Below are 10,171 nucleotides of genomic sequence, written 5' to 3'. Positions count from 1 at the left end.
CATAGTGAAGACAGTCGATGCATATTTTATCTGAAAATGTACGATGTGACTTAAAAGCTGGGAAACCCTGTAGGAAGTCGGGTGGTGATGAAATGTAACTTGTTCCATAACTTTAGTCATTGAAATTAATCAGAATCGAAGTTATAGTGCTCTATCACATAGCGTGAAGGGTTAATTTGGCTGATATTGAATTATTGTGGTGAATGATTCAATCGCCTGAGTTAGGTGTAGGCATGACGATCACCTATCATATTGCATCACGCCATTCTGTTATTGATGAGCTGCCGTGTAGGGAATATATTTATTTCATTTATAAGGATTGTAGGCTGATGGTGATGATGATTAATCGCTCTATAACTCGCTTTTTGGGGGTAAACAGTAACCTAGTTAAGTCTACGTATTAGCCAGCTTCGTTTCATGCGCAGGGACGCCGACTTACAAAAAATATTGGGGGGGCCACGGGAAATTTTCTAAGTAGTGAGTTTTAAGTTTTTTAAGCATTTTATAAGAGTCATATGACAAACATTAGAACCCTGATTAATCGAATCTCGATATCAGGACACTCCGGGGAAAATCGAGAAGCCTGACACATTTTTTTCTCACACCATTAACGGATTTTTGAGGGGGCCCGGGCCCCCTCAAGCCCCATGGAGTCGGCGCCTACGTTCATGCGTTATTGCAGCTTTAATTTCTATTAAAAAGATGTATACATTCTCAGTGTATCCTCTGTAGAATAAAGCTTCTAATTTCTGCCAATGTATCGGTTTTGCATTCATGTATCCTTCCCCCACGGTGTGAGTTCATTCATAGTGTTATTACTTAATTTTTCAAATGGCCAAATTATTATAATAACTGTAATAAATAATTTATGAGCTTTATTATTATCAGTATCATCACTCCTGAGCGCCTTTGAATGAAGTAGTTAGTGCAGATTTTTTTTTCATCAAATGGAATTACAGAAATGAAAATGAAAGCACGTATTAATGTATTTGTAATTTGTTCTTGTGCGTGCGTGATGTATGGAAGCTTCTGACTTTGTAGGGATTAGAGATAATAGCCTTAACAAAATTGACTTTTCGTTTGTTGATGCTTTGAGCTCTGCTCAATCTCATGGAGCAGTCAAATGTTAAACTAATTTACGAAGATTTATTTCCAACTTAGCATTTTTTCATAGCATCGAATTTAGCTTTCTTCATAGCATAGCTTCCAGTCTTTTCTCTGTCTTTTAATTAATAGTCCATGTTTCCGCACCGGAAAGCGCTACAGTTCAGACTCCTCCTAGTCTTTTCTTTAAACACTTGCAAAAATATCCTATCATAATCTCTTGACTGTTCATAAACGCCTCCTTTCCTAACGCATTTCTCATCCACGTGTCTTTACTGTTGTATCCGTTTTTCTCTTGTGTACTTTCCAAATAGTTGATTTGCTCTACCTGCTCAAGAATTTGCCCACCTACTGTTACCTTGAGGCCCACGTTCCTATTTCGCAATGCTTTACAAAACAGCTTAAATTAGGTCTTCTTCTGATTAACCCCCATGCAATATTCTTCGCAACGCCATTTTAACGCATGCCTTAGTGCCTGCAGTCCTCTGGCTGATTGGCAAATTATGCTCGAAAATTTTCAACCCCACCTAATTTATCGATTATAGGTTCATTTTATTTACTTGTCACACAAGGATCCTGATCATTTTAAATCTTATAGGGATGAGCTCTGTTCGTAAAACGTCCTGCGCATAGGATTTTGTATCTATGTGATGCTGCGTTTCACCAATGTGGCGGACAACCGTATAGTTTATTTTTCTTGCATAATATAGCCAGATAATGACCTGAAAAGGTCGAAACCGTCAGGACTTGCAATAAATACTGTGTGGATAATGATAGAGTTTATTTTTGATTCTATAATGTCACCATTCCACGAAATGAACTCGCGAACCATTGATTTAGCATAACCGGCTTGTTCTACATAGATTTCCAAACTATTTTTTAATATTGTCTCGTGAGATGAGGAGTGGATAGGGAAAAGTTTTACCTGAAACCTTCTCAGCTTACCAAATACCAATGAGTGGGTGAATTATCGATCAAAAGGGGCAAAGCGTAGCATGTGAACGTGGAGAGGGTGCCGAATAAGAGAGTGCCCTTCTCTATTTCGACAGCTTTTCATGCCACTCCCCCTTGTGACTCCGCCAACCGCTTGATTGAATGTCATCGTAGGTTCGCGGGGAAAATTTCGCGCACTTTCTTCCCAGCTTATTAGGCAGGCGCAGAAACTCAGAAATTCCGCCATAGGTACCATAACGACCGCACTTTGCTCTCCAGCCAGCGCGAAATCTGAATTTGTAAACGTTTGATTTTATGAAAAGATATGAGTCTTAGTCTTATGAACGGAGACGGTAATCTTTTTTAGGAAAATTAGTCATTGTGTGAAATTCCATTTGCCTTTCCGTGTAGTCGTGCCTAAAAAAACTGATATTTTCCGCTATATTCAATGTGCACGTTCAATTTCATTTGTTGATGATGAGTAGAAAGTCGTGTGCTGCGTTGAGGATACATAAAATCTCCAACGGCTTCCAAGCGACCGTAAGCCGTTCTAAGGTTCGTGCTGCCACCTCTCGGTGAAATGCATGCACTGCAACGAAGAACGCGGTTTCGGAGTGGTTTTCAAATCGCATTATTTATTCTTCGCACTAAAGAATAACTTTCAAAACTTTTGAATTGGTCTGGAAATTGTAATTAGATTCTAATATTGAGTATGTTTTAATATTGTATTTTTTACTTGCAGAGGAATAAGTTTCCATTTCGAACTAAGGTAGAAAGGTTTATTTTATCAAGCATGAGATGAAAGTAATATTTTGAGAAAAATGTGGATAAGTTGATAAGAAGACGTTTTAGTATAATCAGACATCACTTTCCTGGGTAATATTGTAAGAAGTGGGGCAACTTTTATTTTACAATTAGCTAGCTGAGGTCCTGTATCGTATTTGAATTATGAATAATATATGGCAGATTGTAAAACTTATGGCATTGGAAATTTTTTATTGGAGAATGAGATGAACCTCCTATAGTGCATTGAATACTGGTAGTAAACTGTAGTGCTAATTTTTTCATTGCTACACGCAACTCGAAAAAAAACTTCATAGTTGTGCTTATATTAAAAAAATCATTTATTCAATATCATTTGCCATTCCTCCTTTCTAGGAATACTTCGCTGATAGAAAATGATTGATAGTAATAAGAATAACTTAAAACATTATGTATCCTGAAGGCAAACAATCCCATTACAATTTTTACTCGAAATTACTGTTTGTAATAAGATAAATCTCATTCCATTGCTATTTAAATATCGACTCAACGTATTTATAGTATTCATCGTAAGAAGGAGCAGTGGCGCAGCGAGGAGGGGTTTGGGGGGATAACCCCCCTCCCCTCCCCCGAAAGAGAAATTTTTGAGTTTAATCCATTTTACTTACATTGGATCAGTATTACTTATAGAATAGTGTTAGGATTAATCAAATATCCCTCAGAAAGCCGTAAAACTCGCCATTTTGAACCATTAATCTTAAAGTTTTCTGGAGGAGGGCCCCCGCAACTCCTTCTTACCCTGGTGTGTATGCAATACCCCTCACCCCAAAGTATTAGTTGCGCCTAAAACCCCCCTAACCTTAATTCTTGGCTGCGCCCCTAAGAATGAGAAATGATGTTTCCCGTTCGACTTGGATTATACCATGAAATATTGACTTAGGGAAACTGTCTCCGCGAATATTTTCAAGTTTTTTTTGTAGAGACGCTCATAATTTTACAGTAATTAGTCAATTGTACTTATTAGAAACACACCGTTGTCCCTTCATGAGAATCACATCCGCGTTGATACGCGTTTGCTTAATTTGGAATTTCGATGTATTTTGGTTGTCTTCCGTGATCCTAGAAAAAAAAAAGTAACGCGACAGTTGCTGCACAATTTTCATCAGTTGGTGACATCATTAGAGTTTTGGCTCATTAAATCATTACTATTTATCTGGGAAATATTCGTTGAGAGAAGTAATCGCTAGTAAGAGTTTAAACGAAGTCGCACCATGGGTGACTGATGCGCGAGTCTGAGGAGAAACGGTGGCACGTTTGATATGAGTTCGTGACATCATCAACTCATTTGCAAAAGGGATTAGTCTTGAATTCTCCGTGGCGTATAGCTCGAGAAGTATGCAACGGAGCGAAAAAAACGGGAAAATACCTGTCTCTTTATTTTGCATTCAGCGATGAAATAAAATTGGCGAACGAGCCCCCGGCGCTCCGGGATCCCGAGTGCAAAAAAAATGGCCAAAATAAATAACGTCGTTATTTTACCCAAATTATCAACAAAATTAGTGTTCGCAATTGATTTTGATCGCTCAAATCAGATTTTGAGCTTATTTTTACGCTATATTTTTATTTAAACATTTTTGAGCTGTTATAATTCTAACAATTTTTAGAAAATGTCGATGTAGGAGTCATAGTGATTGGCGATTGCTTGTGGAGTACAGAGAACTTACGTCAGTATAACTTTGAAGAAATAGATATATTAATTGCTTTGAACAACCATGATGTGAAACGCCATGGCGTGGCTATTATTCACCCCATCCCCTCTCTCCCTTCCTCATGACCCCTCCTCTGCGACATTCGTATGTGAGCGAAGGGATGGGATGGATATTCGAACGGGAATGCGAGCCGCACCCCTTCCGGCCGCACTTTCTCGCCCCCTCCGTCAACTTCGTCTTCATTACTTTCCTCTCCGCATTTCTCTTAGCTTATTTCATGTTTTCCCTGGTTAAAAATAATGAGCAATACATTATTGATTTTTATCCTAAGAGAGCAACTTTGCCTAATGTTATTACCAGAGCCGATCCCAACTATCTCCATATATCCCATTATAGGTCCACAACCTTTCAAAAATCATTTACTGTTGCCGTTTCACTAATATGGAATAGCCTCCCTAAAACACTCAAAGGATCTTCATCCATGCAAATATTCCGGAATAAACTATACTTAGTATTAACCAGCTCATCTTAATTGACTACTTATACACTACATAAACATGTTTGTATGTCCTGCATTGTCGTTTGTATATTTTTCTTCCGTTGTATTTTATTAACTTGAAAATTTTGTAAATGTTCATTTCTGATAATTGTTTCAAATTATTATCTTCTATTGTATTAGATTATCCCTAAATTTTGTATTTGTTAATTTTTGTTAATCGGTTCAAATTATTTTCTTCTGTTGTATTTGATTATCTTGAAAATTTTGTATATGCTCATTTTTGTTAATTGGTTCAAATGATTATTATATTTGTTAAACCGATTGCTGAGCTATAAAATTATTATATAAAAATGTTCCCTCGGACGTATAAATCTGAGAACAATAAATTATTTTATATATATTATATATATGTCCTTCCAACCTCCTTCTTCCGTTCATCCTCCTCTTATTCCGAAATGGAGTTCGGGAAGGTTTTATTTCTAGTACGATGGCCTCTCACACTTCCTGGGCCCGATTTCTAATCCCGGCGATGGCAAAGATATTTTTCAGAGACGACCCGATACCTGTTTGCACAAAAATTACGATAAAGGATAACCAGTCGGCCACTAGATATGTTGTCACACACCGCGCATTTAAATTGGTTTACCAAAGTCGCCACTCGCGTCGCTGACGGAAGAGTGATCCTAATTTCATGCGGAAATTACCGTTTATAAAGGCCGCTATACACGGTGAATAATCATGTGAATGGTCACGTGATCATTCACAGGATCATGCGAGCAAAATAGAACATGTTCCAATTTTCGCTGAATGATCATGCGCGTGAAGGTTCATTCGCGAATTGTTCCGTTTTACACGGTGAATGATCATGCGAATGATATCATTCGCGATGTATAACGGAAAAATTCGCAAATGAACCGTCACGCGCATGATCATTTTGCTCGAATGATCCTGTGAATGATCACGTAACTATTCAGAAGGATGATTCGCATAATCATTCACCGTGTATAGCGGCCTTTCGAGCTGTAAACGAAATATATGTTCGTGATGACATGATCCATCGTAGTCATAACTTCTCAATGCTATTCTTCCATGGTCCAAATATTCTATTGCGAAAATTGGGATAAACGGATCACTCTGCACCCACCGCCGTCGCGCTGAGGACATTTTTGAGAACCAATGAAAGTGTGTATGATCTCCTTCGGAGGGGTTATTTAAATATTTTTTTGAGAATTGTCCAACCTAAACATTGGGTCAGTTGTCGTTTGATGTTTTGAAGTCGTCAGAAGTTGGTTTTCTCCAAATTTAAATGAATTACAAAGTTTAAGATGTAGCCACCAATATTATACTTCTCAGCTTAGTTGTTGTGATAGACTCGTAACTCATATTTGATCATATTGGATAATGAAGTCCCGAGCTGCTCTTTTGTGACGTCTTCTAACTAACTAACAACAAGCATTAGGTTTCTCAGTCTAGTTCTTAATGTGCGTAAAATTTATCTGTGGAAGTAATCATCCCTTAGTAACCTTGAAAACTGCATATGACGTACGTTTTTCGTTAAGTGTACTCAGGAAAGTCACTTTAAAGATTTGCTGTTAAAAAACAACCAGCTTTTGCAAAAAATGTACTATTGCTAACTTGAGACAAATATAAGTTTGTGCGTCGATACACTTTTGGTTATGAATTACTGTCGTACGAAACTGCTACTTAGCTTATGTACTAGTATATACCTTTTTGTTGCCAGCAACTGGCCACCAGGATGACGAGTAGAAGGAAACCTTTAGAATAATAGGTGAAACAAAGCGGGAGAAATCCTCGTTGAGACTGGAGCTATTTTGCCTCGCCAATGTTGAGGAACGAAAGTTTTTTGCGGGCATAAAAATTGTAGGGAAATCAGCTGTTTCCATGCAGCTCATGTCCGCCCTCTCGTCCGTAGTACTCGAACCAATTTTTTTACCTCCTCTTTACGGAGCTCTCGCGATCGTAAAAAGAAACAGCTGGGCGTTCTCTACGCTAAAGGGTTTTTCCGCGGAGTGAATTTCGCACACTCCGTCCCTTCGCTTTCAATCCGTTTTGGCAGTTGACCGCCGTCGTTATCGGTCGCGAAAGTTTTGGACCCGGAGATTAAAGGAATGAGTTTTGCTCTTAGAAAGTTCCTACGCTCTCAGATGAGCGCTCGTAAATGTCGCGGACAATTACTCCCTTCCCTGCCCGATGCACATTGCGGCTCAATGGGAAGGACAAAAGTCTTAAAGTGCCTGTTAAACAGTTGAGACGCACTCGGCGGGTATAGCTATTCCTTGGGCCACGCGAGAGCGCGTGACTTCGTATCCGGTCGGTATCCATGGAGCGGAGATCCTCTCCCTCCCACCCCACCTCAGCTACAGCACTAGCTCTTTTTTAGTTTTAGAGTTTAGCTAATATAACAAAAAACTGATATAGTGGTGATCCACACTTATTAATTAAAAAAATTAACCTTGATAATGACGGTTAACCGTCGAAATCGAGTGCTGTTCAGTTTAAATATGTGGATAAATTCTATAATTGTGTTATTTTTTGTCTTTTAAATTTTGATTAGAATATCTCCAAGTAAAACTAAATTGTATGTTTTGTTTGTGTTTTGTGCATTCTTTTAAATAAAAATTCTTTCATAGATAATATCCTTAGCTGCTAAAAACTTAAGGAATGTGGTTAGCGTTCAAATTAAATTAATGAATCTATTCTATAGAGTGTACTGTTAAGAATCTACTGAATGTTGGTGTCAATCAGTATTTACCCCCTTTTTGTAGGTGAATTTCGTGCTATTTCATTTGAGGAGTACTTACATTTTTAGATGGAGTAGAAATAAATGAGGAGCGAAAGGGCAAAAGTTTAGAAATAGTACAATAAATAGGGCGTAGTAACAGAATTCCTCGACATTTCCTTTTTTTGTTGGTTTAGAAATTCACGCATTCCCTACTTAAATGACTGGCACTGCTTTTGTATGAATTCCAGCTGTTTCTTCCAGTTCAAAAGAAAATTTTGCGATTATGGAGTTAGAAATTCTTTCCACACTCAACCTCATGGAGATATTTCACTATTTGCTATTTTGTTTAAGGGAAGGGGGCTGAATCAAGTATATTCCGCATGTAGTTACCATTTGCATTGATGTCAATACTCACATCATTTTAGCGACCATGGCATTGAGGCCGGAAACCATGTTGTATGCATTCTCTTCTCGCTTCATTGATGATCCCAACAACGCTGGACAATCTCTCAATTTCTCTTTGTTAGCTCCCTTTCTTCCTTAGCGATCCGGAGCAATGGATTCACTTTCGGTGTGGCGATTCCCCTTAAACGCTTAATGGGATTTTAATGTTGTAGCTCCTTGAATATTTCTTTTGATTCCTCTCGGGTTTTCCCATCCTCTGAAAGGGACTTTCGCTCTCGTATTGTTTTTGCCAGGGAAGAAAGTCACTCCTTTCATGCGTAGGAGTGCCTTCAATGGATTATGTGCTGGGTGGCTTAAGTAAGCCTAAGGCATCGCATTTTCGAAGGCACCTTCAGTGCCGGACCAGACCAGTTGAAACTGATGGAACTGAAACTTGGACATTATCAAGTCAGGATGGAGAAAATCTTAGAAAATTTGAAAGAAAGATCATGAGGACAGATAGCGGCCCAGTTAGAGAAGGAGAGGGATGGAGAATTAGAATGGACATGGAGATAAGTGAAATACTAGAAGGGAGGATACAGTTGAATTTACCAAGTTTTTTTTCGGCTGGCATGGTTGGGCAATGTAGAAAGGATGGAAAAGGACAGAATGCCCAAGCTAATATTTGGTAGCAAGATGGAAGGGGACAGAATAAGAGGTACACCACAGGATGTTGAGGATGATGAGAAGGCAATGGGAGTTGCAAGGTGGAAGGACAAAGCAAGACGAAGTTCTGAGTGGAGGAATATGATGAAGGAAACCAAGGCTTACACTGGGCTATAGAGTTGCTGATGAGATGAGCTTAAGCAAGCAGGAAAATTACCAGTAGGTTGCATCTTCGAAGGTTGAGGAGATATTTTTCATTCAGTTTGCAAAATAAAGTATATTTTAAATCTCCAAACTACCGGAACCTTCAGTTGAGATCAGAGATAGTAGCCGCCTACATCGAAAAATAGCCTAAGCCGCGGCGCCGAAGCCGTGTCTGCTAAAGATAAGATCGTGAATCTCCCAGAATGTTCTCAGTACTAGGATGCATACTCGACATTTAATCTTAGTTCATTTACGATTACTTAGTTGTTCGAACTCAATGTTTAATCGTAAAAGACCGAATGTCGCCGCATAGACCATCGGCGGGGACGCCAGCGCGCGGCACACGCCGCCAAAATTTCCTCACCAATTAAGAGAACGCATATTTCCGTCTCTATTGGTCCTATATTCGTGACTTATTACTCGTTCCAAACTTTTTCTATCATCTTGAAATTTCCTGGGTATCTGGACTATCGGTCAATGTATGCTACTCTTTATCAATTGAAACTCCGTAAAAATCTAGTGTCTATCCAACCTCGAAATCAACTTGTCTCCTCTTTCATTTTTCAATACTTTGACTCCTGCTGCTTGGTATTTTAAGATCTTACAACATACCTTAATATTCAGCCTCAACGCCTGATGCATTGCTTCGTAAGATTCATTTATAACTTGCAGGAAGACGAACATATATCGCCTTATTTTATGCAAGCCCCCCTGATGGGAATCAACGCAAAAAGAGAATTGTAATTGGCCTGTTTTTATAGATTCCTCGCTTAAAAGCATGAATCACACTACATAATTAACTTCTATCCCTAGAGAACAATATTTCTGATGCAATTACTGGAGCTGAGCCCAGCCATCTACATGTATCACGCTATCGGTCCACAACTTTTCCAAAATCATTTACCATTGCCATCTCACGAACAAGAAACTAGCGTCATAAACCGGTCAAAGGCTCTTCGTCCCGGCAAAAATTCATAAAATAAAACACGTATAGCCAGCCTAATCTAATTCACCATTTCAACGTCGTATAATGATTTATGTATGTTCTTCATTGTTGTTGACATGGTGGCGTAAGTTAAAAGCGAGTAATATGTCGCGATAAAAAGGCAAATAACTGGTCAATAAGGAATGATGTGTCCCCTAGCTCTTTTTGCTTTATTAAAGGAT

Source organism: Ischnura elegans, chromosome 3, assembly GCF_921293095.1.
Source record: "Ischnura elegans chromosome 3, ioIscEleg1.1, whole genome shotgun sequence".
Taxonomy (NCBI): Eukaryota; Metazoa; Arthropoda; class Insecta; order Odonata; family Coenagrionidae; genus Ischnura; species Ischnura elegans.
The sequence above is the reverse complement of the archived record's forward strand: the minus strand, read 5'-3'. Positions refer to the sequence as shown.